The sequence below is a fragment of the Oncorhynchus clarkii genome, chromosome 9, assembly GCF_045791955.1.
Source record: "Oncorhynchus clarkii lewisi isolate Uvic-CL-2024 chromosome 9, UVic_Ocla_1.0, whole genome shotgun sequence".
Taxonomy (NCBI): domain Eukaryota; kingdom Metazoa; phylum Chordata; class Actinopteri; order Salmoniformes; family Salmonidae; genus Oncorhynchus; species Oncorhynchus clarkii.
In genome coordinates this window covers 37,359,107-37,365,146 of record NC_092155.1, presented here as the reverse complement: position 1 = coordinate 37,365,146, position 6,040 = coordinate 37,359,107, and the positions used below count along the sequence as shown (strand labels likewise).

Genomic DNA, 6,040 nt, shown 5'->3' with positions numbered 1-6,040 from the left:
CACATTTCTCATATTACAAGGATATGCTCTATATATCATAACATACTGGTACACATTTCTCATATTACGTGGATCTGCTCTATATATCGTAGCATACTGGTACACATTTCTCATATTACATGCCACTGCTGCGCTATTATCTATTGACCTGTGTATTACATTAGTTAGCCCTTGCCACAAGGAAACCACTCACTGTAGTATTTTGGTCCTCTATATCCCACTGGTTCAGTGGTACGGTCCAATGGGCAGGGCCCTAAGGCAGACAAAGCTGTTGGGATGCTTGGCCAGCATTAGAGGGTTGCTGTCCAGTCTCACCTTCTCCATGTTGGCTCTGATGTACTGAGTATTGTTGCCTTGGAAGACAGATGTTGGCATGTAATGACTTTTTTGTTTTGTTTTACATAATTATGCATTTGCCTGCACATGCATGTATAATCTAAAATGTGTTGTTAGGTGAAAGATACATATTTGTCAAAATGTTATTGCTGTGGGAGGGATAGTTGTAAACAGACATTTAGGTGCACAATGTGGAGACTCTCTGGAAGTGGTGTCGTCTCCAGCTCGTTATTGCCAAGGTAGAGGTACGCCATTTTAGTGAGTTTCAGAGAAAATATGTTTGTTGTATGTTTACATGCTGCAGGGTATTTGAGGTAAGATTAATGTTTGCCATGGAAATTGTTGTTCAAATTATATTGACATTCAAGGCAACCATTACTCAGACTGTACATTTTTACTGTATGTAAGAAGAACGTTTGCTCCAGGATCTTGGACAGACTTCCTGGCTTACCTTAAAAGCAGTTGATTTTACACCTTTGGTTGTAAGTTGGTTGTAATTGTCATTGAAGGACACGAGTTTGGCAGGTAACATGGGTATTTTGGCCAGCTCTGAGATATTGTGCTCTTCAAGGAGTGGAAGCTTTGAGAAAGCTCCATCTTCTATCTCAGAGATTAGGTTCCCAGTCAGATTGATTCTTCTCAAGGTTGCTGTAAAATGTTAAAGACCATCAACTTTAGAGATGGTCACTGAAAAAGGAAGTGAGAAGTGAATAACATCTTAAATTTGGTCAAAGAAATGTCCACAGTGTTACAAAGCTACTCTAATAGATAAGGGGATAGTGTTCCACTAACCAATGTCTGCATAGTCTTTGATGGTGGTTTTGGTCATTTTGTTGTAGCGTGCGGAGATAGGCAGTTTCCTTGGGCAGGGATGGAACTGCTGTCATCTCAGGGGAGACCTCCTCACAGTACACCGACCCAGTTAGACATACAGTGGGGCAAAAAAATATTTAGTCAGCCACCAATTGTGCAAGTTCTCCCACTTAAAAAGATGAGAGAGGCCTGTAATTTCCATCAAAGGTACACTTCAACTATGACAGACAAAATGAGAAAAAAAATCCAGAAAATCACATTGTAGGATTTTTAATGAATTTATTTGCAAATTATGGTGGAAAATAAGTATTTGGTCAATAACAAAAGTTTATCTCAATACTTTGTTATATACCCTTTGTTGGCAATGACAGAGGTCAAACGTTTTCTGTGAGTCTTCACAAGGTTTTCACACACTGTTGCTGGTATTTTGTCCCATTCCTCCATGCAGATCTCCTCTAGAGCAGTGATGTTTTGGGGCTGTTGCTGGACAACACGGACTTTCAACTCCCTCCAAAGATTTTCTATGGGGTTGAGATCTGGAGACTGGCTAGGCCACTCCAGGACCTTGAAATGCTTCTTACGAAGCCACTCCTTCATTGCCCAGGCGGTGTGTTTGGGATCATTGTCATGCTGAAAGACCCAGCCACATTTCATCTTCAATGTCCTTGCTGGTGGAAGGAGGTTTTCACTCAAAATCTCACGATACATGGCCCCATTCATTCTTTCCTTTACGCACATCAGTCGTCCTGGTCCCTTTGCAGAAAAACAGCCCCAAAGCATGATGTTTCCACCCCCATGCTTCACAGTAGGTATGATGTTCTTTGGATGCAACTCAGCATTCTTTGTCCTCCAAACATGACGAGTTGAGTTTTTCTATTTTAGTTTCATCTGACCATATGACATTCTCCCAATCTTCTTCTGGATCATCCAAATGCTCTCTAGCAAACTTCAGACGGGCCTGGACATGTACTGGGTTAAGCAGGGGGACACATCTGGCACTGCAGGATTTGAGTCCCTGGCGGCGTAGTGTGTTACTGATGGTAGGCTTAGTTACTTTGGTCCCAGCTCTCTGCAGGTCATTCACTAGGACCCCGTGTGGTTCTTGGATTTTTGCTCACCGTTCTTGTGATCATTTTGACCCCACGGGGTGAGATCTTACGTGGAGCCCCAGCTCGAGGGAGATTATCAGTGGTCTTGTATGTCTTCCATTTCCTTCAAACCAAGCTGCTTACCTATTGCAGATTCAGTCTTCCCAGCCTGGTGCAGGTCTACAATTTTGTTTCTGGTGTCCTTTGACAGCTCTTTGGTCTTGGCCATAGTGGAGTTTGGAGTGTGACTGTTTGAGGTTGTGAACAGGTGTCTTTTATACTGATAACAAGTTCAAACAGGTGCCATTAATACAGGTAACGAGTGGAGGACAGAGGAGCCTCTTAAAGAAGATGTTTCAGGTCTGTGAGAGACAGAAATCTTGCTTGTTTGTAGGTGACCAAATACTTATTTTCCACCATAATTTGCAAATAAATTCATTAAAAATCCTACAATGTGATTTTCTGGATTTTCTTTTCTAATTTTGTCTGTCATAGTAGAAGTGTACCTATGATGACAATTACAGGCCTCTCTCATCTTTTTAAGTGGGAGAACTTGCACAATTGGTGGCTGACTAAATACTTTTTTGCCCCACTGTACACACAGCAGGCACGTGGGCAGCTCTGAAACAAATAGCCATGTCCCTTAAATGCATTCTCCTTAAGAAAGGACTTCCAAGTTTTCCTATCAATCAGCCAAGTAATCCCTCCCTGTATTCATCTCTCTTCATTCTTATAGAAACCTAACATATGATTGTTCCATGGTAGTCATCAGGACACAAGATGTAACATTCCTGCTGTAATGTGTTTTTTTTTACTGCATTCACAAATTGAAGGAAAAAGGAATGGCTCATCAAATCAAATCAAATTTAGTTATATACAGTGGGGAGAACAAGTATTTGATACACTGCCGATTTTGCAGGTTTTCCTACTTACAAAGCATGTACACTTCAACTGTGAGAGACAGAATCTAAAAAAATGTACAAAAATCCAGAAATAACATTGTATGATTTTTAAGTAATTAATTTGCATTTTATTACATGACATAAGTATTTGATACATCAGAAAAGCAGAACTTAATATTTGGTACAGAAACCTTTGTTTGCAATTACAGAGATCATACGTTTCCTGTAGTTCTTGACCAGGTTTGCACACACTGCAGCAGGGAATTTGGCCCACTCCTACATACAGACCTTCTCCAGATCCTTCAGGTTTCGGGGCTGTTGCTGGGCAATACGGACTTTCAGCTCCCTCCAAAGATTTTCTCTTGGGTTCTTCTGGGGCTTCACCCTGTTTCATTGAAATGTACAGCTGTGTGTCATCCGCATAGCAGTGAAAATTAACATTATGTTTTCGAATGACATCCCCAAGAGGTGAAATATATAGTGAAAACAATAGTGGTCCTAAAACAGAACCTTGAGGAACACCGAAATTTACAGTTGATTTGTCAGAGGACAAACCATTCACAAAGACAAACTGATATCTTTCCGACAGATAAGATCTAAACCAGGCCAGAACGTGTCCGTGTAGACCAATTTGAGTTTCCAATCTCTCCAAAAGAATGTGGTGATCGATGGTATCAAAAGCAGCACTAAGGTCTAGGAGCACGAGGACAGATGCAGAGCCTCGGTCTGACGCCATTAAAGGTCATTAACCACCTTCACAAGTGCAGTCTCAGTGCTATGATGGGGTCTAAAACTAGACTGAAACATTTCGTATACATTGTTTATCTTCAGGAAGGCAGTGAGTTGCTGCGCAACAGCTTTTTCTAAATATTTTGAGAGGAATGGAAGATTCGATATAGGCTGATAGTTTTTTATATTTTCTGGGTCAAGGTTTGGCTTTTTCAAGAGAGGCTTTATTACTGCCACTTTTAGTGAGTTTGGTACACATCCGGTGGATAGAGAGCCGTTTATTATGTTCAGCATAGGAGGGCCAAGCACAGGAAGCAGCTCTTTCAGTAGTTTAATTGGAATAGGGTCCAGTATGCAGCTTGAAGGTTTAGAGGCTATGATTATTTTCATCATTGTGTCAAGAGATATAGTACTAAAACACTTAAGTGTCTCTCTTGATCCTAGGTCCTGGCAGAGCTTTGCAGACTCAGGACAACAGAGCTTTGGAGGAATAAGCAGATTTAAAGAGGAGTCCGTAACTTTTAATGATCATGATCTTTTCCTCAAAGAAGTTCATGATTTTATTACTGCTAAAGTGAAAGCCATCCGCTCTTGGGGAATGATGCTTTTTAGTTAGCTTTGCGACAGTATCAAAAATAAATTTTGATACTGCACGGTACTGTCTTTCCAAGCTAGTCGGAAGACTTAGAGTTTGGTGTGGCGCCATTTCCGTTTCAATTTTCTGGAAGCTTGCTTCAGAGCTTGGGTATTTTCTGTATTCCAGGGAGCTGGTTTCTTATGACAAATGTCAGAAGTCATATGTCAGACGTAGCATATGTCAGACCTAGCATATGGTATTAATAAATAAGTGGTTGTGAACATCTTGAATTTGAGTAAATAAACTCACCACCCTCTTCTTTAGGAGCTGCTGCTGGGCTTGTATCTGAGTCTCCAGTAGTGTCATAGTCTGGGATGGTCACAACCTCTTTCTGTGGAATTGTTTAGAAAAAAATTATCCAGATAACATCACAAGAAAGACATAAGCTGGGTAATTTAATTCACACCAATGAAGTTTTACAAACAGTTTGATCATCTGCTGAGCAAGTGTTTTTTGTATTCTCAGACTCCCAAGGTATAGTCTTCACAAACTAAATGTACTCTATGTCGAGTCATCATTTATGCAGGGATAGGGTTTGGCACCTTGTACATGGGACTTTCATATGCTTCAAAATTGTAGAACAAATTCTGCTAAGAAAGTTTAGAGGTATGGGATCCTGCCCCCCAAAACATGTTCATAAACCCTAAACAAAATCAAATAATCAAACAATTGGTACAAACATTTACAAAAGATATTCACTTAAAAAATTACCTTAGGTTTCCTTGCTTCCATGTTTCCATTTCTTGCTGCAGAAGAGAGCATCTACGGCACCAGAATGATGGTGAAAAAGAAAGTCCTCAGGTTCATCTTTGTGTCTAACCTCTTCATCCTACCCCCTCCTTTTTCGAACATTCTGTTAAAAATCGCGCAACATTTCAGCGTCCTGCTACTCATGCCAGGAATATAGTATATGCATATGATTAGTATGTGTGGATAGTAAACACTCTGAAGTTTCTAAAACTGGTTAAATCACGGCTGTGACTATAACAGAGCGTGTGTTTCATCGAAAAGCGCAAGAAAAACTGGTCACTGAAAGCTGAAAAAAGTATCCATGCGCCCCTTTCATGTATTGTTTAAAGGACACCAAATTTAATATAGACACGGATGCAATTCCTACAGCTTCCACACGCCAAAAACGTAATTTTCATTGACAAAAATCCTTTGAGACATTACCAATAGATCCGTCATTCCATCCAGCCTACAACAATCGATTTTGGAAGATTGAAAAATGGACATTGTTTTCTTGAGTAGCTGCTATTGAATACAGATCGCCCAGTGATCAATTTGATCGCTTATTAACGTTTACAAATACCTAAAGTTGGGTTACAAAAGTAGGTTGAAGTGTTTTGTCAAAGAATATAGGCAACGTATATAATTTTTTTAAATGACGTTGCGTGTTGGAAGAGAGCTTTTTTCCTGAAACAGACAGGCTATACAAATGGATATTTTGGGCATACATGGACGGATTTAATCGGGAAAAATACCAATTTGTGATGTTTATGGGACATATAGGAGTGCCAACAAAGAATATCATC

At 40.1% G+C, this 6,040-nt stretch overlaps 1 pseudogene; it reads right to left on the bottom strand.

Annotated features, from left to right (window-relative positions):
- Positions 1-225: 225 nt before the first annotated feature.
- LOC139417221 (mimecan-like) lies at positions 226-5,312 on the bottom strand (annotated as a pseudogene).
- Between the last annotated feature and the right edge of the window lie 728 nt (positions 5,313-6,040).